The 13613-nt window shown below is 41.2% G+C and overlaps 1 protein-coding gene across 4 annotated transcripts in view; it reads right to left on the bottom strand.

Moving 5' to 3' along the window:
* Positions 1-6025, bottom strand: part of satb2 (SATB homeobox 2) — a 60944-nt gene extending 54919 nt beyond the window's left edge. For all 4 annotated transcript variants that reach the window (XM_055059956.1, XM_055059958.1, XM_055059957.1 and 1 more), the window contains exon 1: positions 5915-6025. The gene's annotated coding sequence lies outside the window, so the exon portion shown is untranslated. The remainder of the gene's footprint in view (positions 1-5914) is intronic.
* Between the last annotated feature and the right edge of the window lie 7588 nt (positions 6026-13613).

Here is a 13613-nt window from a genome sequence, read left to right as displayed (position 1 = left end):
ACACACACACACACACACACACACACACACACACACACACACACACACACACACCCTAAGGTGAAGCTGAGACCTTACATAGGTAGAAAACTAGTGAAGGTTTGAGGAAAAACTGACCTCTGACCCCCGGCTGAACCGCCTCTCCTCTCCAGTGTCTCGCTGCCGAACTCTGCTGCAGTCCGAATGCAAACCAGGCAGAGACGGAGCGACCTGCCAGGGCATTATTAGCGCCGTTAGCGGGGGAGGAGGGGGAGGCGTCGCCTCCAGGGAAATGTCCTGAGATATGGACGCTCTTCCCTGTTCCACATCAGCTTTTACAGCAGGGCTATCAGGCTATTGGTTAATGCGCGGCTCTGCACAGCAGATAAAAGAATGGCAGAGATATTAAGAGTCCTGCTGTCTAATGATCACGCAGAGTGTGTGTGTGTGTGTGTGTGTGTGTGTGTGTGTGTGTGTGTGTGTGTGTGGTGTGTGTGTGTGTGTGTGTGTGTGTGTGTGTGTGTGTGTGTGTGTGTGTGTGTGTGTGTGTGTGTGTGTGTGTGTGTGTGTGTGTGTGTGTGTGTGTGTGTTTGTATGTGCACAAGGGACAGCAAAGGATTCGCTCTATTCTACACTGCAAAAACACTCAATCTTACCACATTATTGAACACAGAAAAGACATCTTGTTATCAGTGAAGTGATCTCCTTTTTCATCAATATTATGGAAGAACTAATACAATTATATTGGCTGAAAAGTTAATTCTCTCCTACTCAGAGGGTACTGGGATATTTGCACCAGAACACAGACATTCTCAAAAAATACTTGGTAAGATTTAGTGTTTTTGCAGTGCAGTAAAGTTAGTGTCATGTTTTGATAACTTCCAGCTCTACACTTTTTTCTGTTCGTCTTTAACAGATTTATTTTCCCTCCAACATGTTTGGATTAATGAAATAAAATGTTTTTACCTGAAAAACATATTTTCAGGTAATATGGTAATATGGTTTTCAGTTATTTCACATACTGCAGATTTTAAAGGCAAAAATCCAAAAATGAATTCAATTTAAATTCAAAAATATGTTATTAATCAAAAAGAGAATTTAAGAGTTGTTATTGATGCTGGTGGCTGTAGTTCCTGTAACAGTCTGTAATACAGCAAATTTCACAAAGCTTCTGACTGAAGAAACTGATTTATTTTATTTTATTTATTTATTTATTTATTTTTATGTGGAGATGTTGCCTTTCACTTAGATTATTTGGAAAATCCTGAACCTCACGAGTGAGATCAGACTAATTCCTGACTCTGATCTGGTTTTACTTGCTTGCTTTGATGAAAGCTGGTGTGTTTCCTGGGGGATGCTTCACATTGTTCACACATCCACCAACAGGCAGGACTGTGCTTTCACTGCCTGAACTTATCTGAGGACCAACGAGAAGAGGGATTTTATTTTATATGGTGAAATTAGAAGGAAGCTGTTCTTCGGTTTATGGCCTGCTGTTGTGGAACTGCCGATGTGAATCAAAACCTTGAAGGCTCTCGTGTAAACGTCCTGCTTGATAAGGCCGAGAGGAAGGCAGGTGGCCTCGACCTCCAGGACAAGCATGCGTCCTCGGTCACACGCACAAATTCACACACACACACAAAGAGCGCAAATTCTACGACCTTACACTGTACAAACACAAAATCTTCACGAGTTTTTGTGAAGTTTGGTCTCGTTTCTAGAGCAAATGTCTCAGTACTTGAAATAACATAGAATTAACTCATTTTCGCAAGATACAGGATTGTGTTCATTCCCTTATACTGATGAAAAAGTTCTAGCTCCATTTCCATGGGAGAATGTCAGGTTGTAAGTTAAATAATCTGCAATATGAAAGAATCATTGACTCTGAACTAGACTCAGTTTGATGCTGAAAAGTTTCTTGTGATTTAGTTTTGTCTTATGTCAAGTTTACTAAGTATAATTAGTAGAAATTAGACCAAAACTCCTTTCTAAGACTTTGTGTTTTTGCAACGCAGCAACTGGAGGAGTCGACTGTTGTAAGCAGACCTGAAGGGTCAGATGAATATAATATGATATAATACGATATTTTAACATCCAGCTGGTTTCCTGTCCTCCACAGTTCAAAGTTTACAAACCACATTAAAAAACGTTTTAGTCAGACTGTATCATGATCTGTCAGCAAAAATATGACGATTATCAAGGTCATCTGAGTTTCGTTAAAATTACCAGTCATTCACTACGAGGGAAGACGGCAGCAAAAATAGATTTATCAAGGTTTCCATCAGAATTTTGTTATTGATGGTCGTATTCAGGTATAATATTACATAAGAGCAAATTTGACAAGTGTCCAATGTTCCGGTGCTCCTTCCCTAAGGTGATGTAATAGTCTGAGACGGTTTGGATTTTTTTTAATTTTTTTTTTTACAAGTCCTGTCATCACACATGATTTTAACTGTAATTTCCCATTTCGATTCTGTTCTACTAACTGTCATTATTTTATCATGGTAATCATAAAACCCAAACCGATTTCGCCCTTAAATCAAACATCATCTTCAAACTGTTGAGCTGCAGAAGGTCAACCTTCCATCGGCTCTGAACGGCGAAGCCGACAGAGAGATGGACTCTTCTGGAGCCGTGCAGCTTGAAAATATCATAATATCAACAATATTACAATCACAAAAGAGAATTTTATTAATATCCTGGCCTTTTTTCCCCTTGCAGCCCAGCTGGATGACCTCTCCCTGACCTTGATGCATACCAAGCAGCGTTTACAGCGGCTCTGTTCTTCACCAGTGATAAAAAGGAGTGCTCCAATAATTTAATTTGCCACCCATAAAACATGTGATTAATTACAGTACACACCTTTCACTGTTTAATTCAACTTTCCTTTCAACTACAGAGAAACTAAGAAGTTTATTAAATATATATATATATATATATATATATATTAACAATAATATAAAAACGGGTTGAATGCTTCATCTTTAGTTTCGGTGTCTAAGCAGGTTTTAAAGACCGTTTTACACAAACTGAGCAGAAAAGTGCAGCTGAGAGCCAGACAGCAGAGAGGATCACAATGTAAGTACAAAGAAATGATTATCGAAAAATGTTTTAAAAAACTGCATCAATTTGGTTTCCTGGGGAACATTCAGCAGCTCTGAATGTGAAACCTAAGGTTTCACTGTAGGTTTAGCTGTTTTACACGCGATTTTATGGGAAACGCATAAAACTCTGAACTGAGGAAATACTCAGCTATGTTTCGCTGCAACTCAGAGCAATAAGGCTCATTTTTCATGTTTATGTTTTTGCATTAAATGTTCATTTTTGCTACGGGCCAAAACCAAGCGGCTCTGCAGAGCATGGCGTCTGTTCTGCATTTGATAAAAGCTGCTGTTAATTTATTAAATTCATACAATTCAACTGCTTAGTAATTTCACATAATTTCCAAAAAACACGAGTTGAAAATCATGATCGGAGTGGCTAAGATGCATTTCTAAACATATGAATGTCTCTATCAGAAATTCATAAAAAGATCGGCAGTTTTGAACTTTAACTGAATCCCCACTGACAACTACAGTGACGTCTCTGTGCACTGTAAAAATAGTTTATTGAGCCTAATCACTTAACAATAACAGTAATAACAATTACGAACAATTAATAAAGAACATTTCAATTAGAATGAAGCTGCAGATAATGGTTTGCTGTCCGGATGGTTTCATGAAAAACTTCAACAGTTCAGCAAAAGTTTACAGTTTGGATGCAGATTTAGCTCGTTTAGCAGCAGAGCTAATGCTAAAGTCTAGCATGCAGAGCTGAGTCCCAAACATGTTAGCAATGTTTACAGAGTAAGATGTGAGAATGCATTTTAAATGCATGACTTGTTTCACTAAGGTTGCATGCGTTCATCACAACCCGGGCCTGTTTGCTGTGAACATGGAGCTGCAGTCGACCTGATCAGTCACAACTGAACTGCAAACCCCAACACACAAAGAGAATCAGTTCAAAATCAACTTTTTGTTTCATGTTTCTTTTGGCTGTCAAAGTTACATCACACCCAGAAATACCAGGTGAAAATCCAGCTGAATAAAACATCCTGTGACTGTTTGGTCAACACACCGTTGCTTTTTGTTACAATCGTTTAATAAAATAAAATAAAATAAAATAACTCCCCAATTTAGAAACATTTGCTTTTTCATTCTGAAGGATGAACAATTTATCCAATAATGAAACAGTTTGACACCCAACACAGGTCTGCTCACATTGCGGCAGATGGGATTTTAAAAACTGTTACTGTCGATGCCTTTGAGTCATTTTTGGGGGCACCATGCACGCGCGCACCCCCCCCCACACACACACAGACACACACACATTTTGACTCTGAGTGAACAAAGGGAGCGCATCTCTGACGTCCCGCAGGATTAACATATTTCTTTTTAAAAAAGTGGTTTGTGTCGGCTGCATAAATCTGGGCTCTAACCGATCACATATCAGAAACACTCACCTCAGACACACACACACACACACACCCACACACACACACCCACACACGCACACACACACACACACACCAGGCCTTTGCTGTCTGGAGCCAAAGAAAAGCCCAAGTTTCTCCTGTTCTTTCGTCGCCTGCGCCAAACAGGCCAGGAACGTTGGAGCGACGCCTCCACCACACCGCCCGAGACCAATCTGCTTCAGCTCTTAACACCAACGCAGACGACAAAATAATAATAATAAAGAAAAAATAAATACATTAAAAAATAACGTAAGAAAAAGTAATAACATTTCCAGGAATTCAGCCTGGTGGGAGGAACGCATTTTTAGAATAATTTAATGCGCGTCTCGCGAGCTGCGAATATTAACAATAATAATTATAATAAAAATAAATACGTATCTTGATTCACAAGAAGCTTCGCGCGCGTAGGTGAGAAGAAGCTCCGCTTTAAAAACTAGACGCTACAAAAGCAGGATCTTGATTTACCCTCCGGTCCAGAACATCTGGGTTCTGCGCAAAGCTGACAAAATGAAAAGATTAAAATATAGAAATAACAGAGATTATTTTTTTATAACATATTTTTTTTCCATTTTTTTATCGAGCAACAGGATGGAGTTTGGCTCCTGACAGGATGGTCCGCTCGATGCTCCTCATCTGTGGCCTCCCAGCCTCACATTCCTCATGCTTTGGGTTTTTTTTTTTTTTTTACCCTGAACGCACCGCGGCTCAGTCACAAGGCCTTCATCTGCGTCTGTTACCTGCAAATTATTCGATTTATTCAGCCCGGTTTCCAACGCTGAGCCAATGAAAAGCGACAGAATGGTCCAAAAACACACGCACTTTAATAATTGACGGCTCTCGCGGTAATTGGTCATTAATTGTTTTTCCTGCAGGAGTTAAAAAGTGACGCATTTTAAAACCGTTTTAAAACGGATTTAATCTGTAACTATATATATATATATATATATATATATATATATATATATATATATATATATATACAGGCCTATATATTATTTAAAAGTCTTCTCCACAGAAGACTTTTAAATAAAGATAGATTACGTTTATCACTAGTAAGATACACTTATAATATAATTATGGTTCCGTAGCTTAAACGAAATCGTTTGAGGTTTTTCGAAAAGAAAATCACCTCACAAATAATTTCCAATTTTTACTCATGATTCAGATTTACCATAATTAGAATGAGCCAGCTGTCTGTACTGCACAGTTATCAACCTCAATTAGACCACTAATAATGGAGAAGGCGAAGAATCCACTATATATTTACAGCTATAGTTTACTTCCACGTGTTCTGAGTCGTTCAGTGTGTGTGTGTGTGTGTGTGTGTGTGTGTGTGTGTGTGTGTGTGTGTGTGTGTGTGTGTGTGTGTGTGTGTGTGTGTGTGTGTGTGTGTGTGAGGGGGTGTGTGTGTTCTGCACTCACTGTTCACGGCGTGTCTGTAGCGCTGCTGCCCGCCGAAGAGGCTCTGTCCATTGATCAGCAGTAGTGAATCCAGGGCTGGACCTTGGTTCGGGTCCGGGTCCTTCTGTTGTCGGACCAGATCTGAACTCGGAGCAGAAGATCCGCAGAGAGAAAATAAAAAAAGAGGAAAAAGTTCTCCGAGAGCGCCCGCGCGCCCGCCAGCTCGCTCGCTCGCGTGTGTGTGTGTTTGTGTGTGTGAATCTGTGCGGTTTGTGCGCAGAGCTGCGCGGTCAGAGTGGAGCGGTGTCCGGATGATGGGCGCTCAGGAGCGGCTTGCTGAGACGGTCTGCGGACTGGATTGCGCGGCACCGGCTCTGGTGAGTTCCTCTGACTTTTTCTGTCCTCCGGCCAGCTTCTACAGCGTCTACAGGCTGAGCCCGACTGGATTCACGTCTTCATCCTCGAACAGAAGGAGAGAAAGAGAAGAAAAAAAGCGCGGGTCAGTCCGGCAAAAAAAAAAAGAAAAGAAAAAGGAAAAAAAAACAGCAGCGTCTGAGTTCCAGTTGTGCAGCGGGCGCAGAGCGCTTTGGAATCACACTGTCACTTTCAATCGTCCACTGCGCTGACGGCTGCAGCGCCTGATAGAGGGAGGAGAGAGGGGAGGAGAGACGGACAGGGGGAGGAGAGGAGCGGAGCGCAGGGGCCCGGTGGGCCGGATCTCTACTGGAAATGACCAGGGAGGAACTCTGTTGATCCGGATCAGGAGACGGTCGTGACCCGGCGACGAAGGGACACCCTGCGGGGCACAACTCGGCCCGAGGCATAAGCGAGCTCGGCTGCTGTTTAAAGGCCAGCAGGGGGCCCTCAAGAGCGCTTGACCTATGACACAGCTTGAAGTTCAGAGCCGTTCTGTGATTAAGTCCACTTCTTAAAGATGGTGGAGACAAAGTGATTCCTCTGGGATCCCCTGGAGATCAGACCTCAGTGCAGAGCAGGAAACAGGGAGCATAGGAAGCAGGAAGTAGGGGCCAGCTGTCATGCTCTCAGTAATTAGACTACATTATTGACTGAGCTATCAACATAGCTAACGCAAGTAACATAATATGTATTTTATTATTATTTGTCTGGTTTTTTTTATCATAACTTTCAGACTATGTGGCGTGAGGCCAGTTTGTTTCTATTGCCATAGCTTCCAAAAATTGGATTCAGCACAGTTTTAATATTGTTTTATTTTTACTTTTCAATCTTATCCAAAATGTCTGTCCTGCATTTGTGTTATTTATTGTCTTAAATATCTCAAAGTACTGAGGACCAGATGTTATATTAATAGTTATTATTTATTGTGTGTCTTTTATCGTTGTTTTCCAAAAAGTTTCCTGTTTGGAAAGTGAGTGAGTGAGTGAGTGAGTGAGTGAGTGAGTGAGTGAGTGAGTGAGTGAGTGAGTGAGTGAGTGAGTGAGTGAGTGAGTGAGTGAGTGAGTGAGTGAGTGAGTGAGTGAGTGAGTGAGTGAGTGAGTGAGTGAGTGAGTGAGTGAGTGAGTGAGTGAGTTCATTTCTTTTCTTTGAAAGAATTGAACAAATATTAAAGCTGAAATGCTAACAGAAATAAAAGTCCCCTTTTTGCTTATTACAAAATGGGGCTGATTATTAATAACTTGCTTCTGACCAGATGACTCCACCATTCATTTTCTGCTGGTTCTAAATGAGAAAACGTGACCTGGAATTTAGATCCTATATCAAATTCTTGGTAGGTTTTGCTCTGAGTTCTGTTCCCTGAACTATTTGTGAGCAAACACGCAGAAACCTTGAGGCCAGAGAGGAAACAAACTCATCACAGTGTTTTCTACCTTGCAGCAGGAACTTATCAGGCTGATATCTGCAGCTTCTCTCCGTCTCATCCAACAGCCACAAACTGAAGTCCATGTTCTGATGTGTGTTAATAAGTAGCCTAATAATAAGTTCAGGATGAGCTCCCTCCCTCCCTCCACTGTGTCCACATCAGATGCGCTGCAGTGTTAATCATAAACCTGTGGGGTGATAGACAGATGTCACAGTGTTGTGTCTAATAGATAAGGAAGCCTGCGGAGGTCAAATGCCACAGAGAGCTGCAGGTTTCCTCCTTGCAAAAAAACACATTTCATCTTTTGTTGTGATTGTCGTGCGTAGAGTTGGCTGAATTTAGCAGGAATACATGTTTCACATGTTGGAAACAAGGGCAGACCCAAGACTGACCATATACGACTGAAGGACAATGACTAAATAAATACATAAACAAGTTTACATCTCACATCAGCTCACTGAGTTATTTAATACATAAATTGAGCTCGGAATAAAGTGTTTTTTCAGCCTGTAGGAGCAAATGAACAACATTTCCATTCTGGGGAAGATGTGTGTTTTTAAGATGTATTTAGGATCAGAATGCCTGGAGTGACAGCAGGAGAGATTCCACTTGACGCATCAGTTCATAAACGCTTTCCTGAGCTGCGATGCAAATCATAATGAAATGGTTATTAAATCTCTGAATTAAAGTGAGATTTGAAATCCAAACAAGTTTATAAAATCATTTTTGACTCCCAAAACACTGGAGTGAATTTAAAAGCCGTTTCATTCATTTGCTTAATGACTATTAAAGCATTTAAGATCTATAATCTGTACGATTAAAGAGCACTTGGGTGCCCCCTACTGGTCTGAAAGAGCTTTAACTCGGGACAGAATTTGCTTATACCTGGGGCCGGCTGTGCAGAGACGGCTTACCAGTTATAGCAACAAGATGAGTTTTTGTAGCCAATAGAAATGACCAAACCACCCCAACACGGCTTTGTGTTGGGATTTAAGAAAAAAGAAAGAAAATAAAACTTTCCACTACGGGCCGCTCAATGCGCGAGGACGCGCCAGCGGGCGTCACCGCGCGCGCAAAAGATGCACAGACCTGTCAGAGAAATACAATGCTGACAGAGATCTGCGCCTCCTTCAGATGCTTCTAAAAATGATTATTAGTTGTTTTGTAGAAACGTCATCACGCCGATAACAGACAAAATCACTAGACGATAAACGTAAAATATTTCTGGCTTTATTTTCATAAAACAGCTCTGATCTGAGAAAATATATATTTTTATTGTTTATTAAGCTGGACTAATTAAGTTTGTGTTTAATTCTTCTGAGTATTTATTTCCTTAAACAAATTATTATTATTATTATTATTATTATTATTATTATTATTATTATTATTATTATTATTATTATTATTATTATTATTATTATTATTGTTGTTGTTGTTGTTGTTGTTGTTGTTGTTGTTGTTATTTAGTAGCAGCTCCAGATCAGACAGAAAGCTGTCTCTGAACGGAACTCATGAAATCAAATACTCAAAAAAACAAAACAACAAAAAATAACCAAAATAAAAAGAGTTCTCATCAAACTAGAACTAGAGTTCCAGTTTGCTGTGTTTCATTTAGAAACAGTTTTTTATCGTTGTTGTAGTTGTACAAAACAAGGAGCAGAAATCCTCCCAGAAACACTTGGCAGTAAATTATTGAAGCCTCCATCCTCTCTCCTTCCTGCGTCTTATTTTCTCGTGGATCCGCAGATCAACTCGAACAAGCGTGCAGATTCCCGCAGCGCGGCGAGCCCGAGATGAAATATTGATCCCTGAAATAAGCAGGCTGATTCTGAGACCGACAAGGAAATCAAACAAAACCCCAGAGTTCTTGGAGCGCGCGGAGGAAGACGCAGCCCCGCGCAGGTAGAAGGCCTCCGCCGGGCCGCCTGGAGCCCCATCATCGCTGCAGCCGAGCAAAGCAATAACAGGATTATGATGTTAAGAGCAGATTCATAGAAAGAACGGGTATGATTTTGTGCAGAGCACGAAGCTCATCTAAAATTCAGCAAGTCAGCAGGATCATAAGGAGAAAACGCGCCTGGCTCGGATCAGGCAAAATGAAGCGTAAAGAAGGAGCCGCTCCTCTGGCTGCAGCCCGCAGCGCAGCTGATGCGCAATAAATCATTTCTTCAACTATTAATGACGGCGCTTTTCATTTCCAGGGGCCGTTCTGTTCTGCTTCTCTGGTTAGAGTCTCCCGGTCACCTGGAGCCGGTGGCATCACACTGTGCGAACAGCGCGGCGCTGTGGAGAGCAGGAAGAGGCTGCAGCTGAGCAGGACGCAGGACGCAGGACGCAGGCCAAAGTGGTGCAAAGCGGCAATTCTGGTTGGAGTGGGAGAAGAAGAAGTTTGTTCCGGAGAGTGGATGAACGAAAGAAAAAAAGGAAAGAAAAATGAATAAAGAAAGAAGCACAGAAAGAAAAGATGTTTATTATTATTATTATTATTATTATTATTATTATTATTATTATTATTATTATTATTATTATTATTATTATTATTATTACTAGTAGTAGTAGTAGTAGTATGTTAAGAACAGATTATTGATCTTTTTACTAACATCATCAGAACGACAGGTCAATAACTGTTGGGGTGGATTGAGGTTTTCTGAGGCCTTTTGATGTTCAGCTCAAACTTTCACCATTTCCTCTGAAACCAAGAAAAGAAATAAATGTGGGAAATTAAGAGATAAAAATCTAAAAAGATCCATAAATCCTCTGAGCCTCAGACCTGCTGCGGAGATACTGTCCATTTAAAAACACTGACAGAGTGAGCTGGTTCCCACACACACACACACCACCACACACAACACACACACACACACACACACACACACACACACACACACACACACACACACACAAGGATATGGTGCAAGACATGTTTCAAAATGATCCATCAAACAGCAAGAAAATCAAAAATGTGTTCTTATTCATTGACAATAATTGTAAAAAAATTAAATTAAAAATTATATATTATTATTATTATTATTATTATTATTATTATATTATTATTATTATTATTATTATTATTATTATTATTATTATTAATTACATACGGGATTGGCGCAAAAATTATGCGTATTGTTTTTTGTTTTTTTGACTGGGTTATAATTACTAAAGTTTTAATTTAAAATAAATGTTTGGGGAAAAGCACGGGACTGAGAAAAAGGAAAAGAAAAGTAAGGAAAGGAAAAGAAGAGTGCAGATGCGTGTTTCTTCAGAGGAACTGAACGTCTCAGAGGAGGCTGAGGGTCTGTCGGAGGGCTCGGGGCTCCTGGGGCCCCGGGAGCTGCGTGGTTCTCCGTGGCTCCGCCGCGGCACTAAAGAGGAGCTGATGGCCCCAAACGGCCCAAATGGCTTGTTTTTAAAGGCTGGATTTCGTTTCCGCGGAGCATTAATTTGTCTTTAATGTGTCACTTTCGAGCCGCGCGCTAATTGTTTCCATGCTCAGGTCACAGATCACGGATCCATTATTGCTGCTGCGGCCATTTTTCACTGAGGGACGAGAGAACCTGCAGCTCCAAACCCACAGCACAACAGATTATCTACATTAATTACTTCTTCATCATCATCATCATCATCATCATCATCATCATCATCATCATCATCATCATCATCATCATCATCATCATCATCATCATCATTATTATTATTATTATTGTTGTTGTTGTTGTTGTTGTTGTTATTGTTATTATTATTATTCCTTTGGATTCCTCATTAAATGTTTTGTGTCACTTCAGATTTAGGAACAGACCTGAATGAATTAATCATTTATATTAAAAAATTATGCTAAATCATTAGCAGAATTTATATCCGTAATATAAAAATATATTTCAGATATAAATTTTTATTAAAAGCATATTTATGTGTTAAATTAATGTATAATTCATTAGATATTGAACAAACAATTTTGTTAATTTTTTTTTCTAATTTTGGGGATGTATTGTATAAATAAAGCTTTATTTATATGTTAATAGTATATCCTGAATATAAACGTGTGTTCTTAGCTTTTTCTATTTATCATTGCATGTGCAATAATAAATGCATGTATAGTTCTATATATATGATTTCTATACATTTCTAAAAGGCATGAAATCATCATTTCAACAGGTGGGCATGCAGCAGGTTATTAATCTGATCAGAATGTTTTAGTATTGATCATTATTCTGATATTCATGTTTCCTGATTAAGTCATAATGGAGCCGGTAGCTGTGAGGCTGAGCTGAGCCTTAAAGCCTTGAAGATCATTTTTCCATCTCCACAAAAATAAATGTGAAGTTTGAAAAGAAAAAAAAAAGCCTGTCTTCGGGTTTCGTTTCCCATGTCAACATTTCTGCTCAACTCAAATCATCAGCAGCGACTCCTGATGACTTCATGGCCTTTGAGTAAAAAGCCGAGCTCAGAGCCGGGGAGGTTCTGGGCACTCCGGGTCCAGAACCCATCAGGGCGGCCGGGTTCCTGGGCAGACAACAGCTATCTGCGCCCGGCCTCCTGCTTCCAGCTCTGATCTGCAACATCAACGATTGTTTTCCTTCAAGTTAAAGCCCTCGCTGTTCGCTTTCCACCCAGCAAGAAGTTCTTACCTGAAATCAAATACGTCTGCTTAACGAGGAGGAGGAGGGGGCCAGTGGGGGCCAGTGGGAGCTGGTGGAGGGGAGGCATTTCTAAACGTCAGCACTCTGCACTATGTCATCCAGCTCAAGTATTTGACAGCTGGAATTATCTGTAAATACTTCATTAAAGTGTGTGTGAGCCCCCCTCCACCCCCCGTTTACTTCCCTCCATGGTCCACTTCTGGTAAGATCGACAAAATGATAACATAAACAAAAAGAAAAAGAAATTCAATTCTCATTTGGTGTAGAGAGCGGATGGGGGTGGGGGTGGGGGGGACGAGCACGATCTACAAAACAGTGGAGGTCTCTGTGATGAAGTCTGGAGTGTGTGTTCAGTGTTTGGAGCTCAGGGTTTACTCAACTGAGCCAGACGCTGAGTGGAGCTGCGGCCTCCTCAGGCTGATGGCAAGCAAAGAGGGACAAAATAAAAAAAGAAAAAAGTGCTAAACAAGAAACCCAAACATCTCCAATCGTTCGTCCACCAGGATTCGCCAGCAGATCCAGAGAAAAACCTCTGAGCTCCTTCATACTCCCTGAACAGCGGCTTACCTCAGAGCCGCAGGCCGGCCTCTCCAACCGATGTGAATCCACCGGGTGAAGCGTGAAGATGGAAAGCAACCACGAAGGCATGTGTGTGTGTGTGTGTTTCCAGTTTGAGGTCAGAGGTCATCCTGCAGGTCCTACCTTGACGCTCGCAGGGTTCCCTCTCGTCTCGTGTCCAGCTCCTCGTGCCCTGGCGTGGCCGCTCGCGCCAGATGATTCCGCTTCACACTTCCTGTCTGATTGGGCGGAGCCATCCATTCAAAATACACGTCAATCATTTACTGTGCGGCAGTGGCGAGCAGACCCTCTGATTTCTCCAGGGGAAGTCAATGATTGAAAACACAAATTGAGGGACACCCATGATGGCAAGTATTTAGAGTGGCTATGTGTGTGTGTGTAGGTGTGTGTGTGTGTGTGTGTGTGTGTGTGTGTGTGTGTGTGTGTGTGTGTGTGTGTGTGTGTGTGTGTGTGTGTGTGTGTGTGTGTGTGTGTGTGTGTGTGATGCTGTTCAGCGACTGTCAGAATGATAGTGATCTGGCTGGCTGTGTGGAGGGTGCAGGGTCAGAGGTCACCTCAGTGCTGTGATCTTGTGTTTGTTATTGCTTTGCTGCCCTTGGACGGGTTAACATAGCACACACTGCATCAGCTGCTCCACGCACTTCCTTCATCACACACACCCCAC

The sequence above is a fragment of the Poeciliopsis prolifica genome, unplaced genomic scaffold (genome assembly GCF_027474105.1).
Source record: "Poeciliopsis prolifica strain line A6 unplaced genomic scaffold, Auburn_PproV2 SCAFFOLD056, whole genome shotgun sequence".
NCBI lineage: Eukaryota > Metazoa > Chordata > Actinopteri > Cyprinodontiformes > Poeciliidae > Poeciliopsis > Poeciliopsis prolifica.
This window is presented reverse-complemented; position numbering and strand designations above follow the sequence as displayed.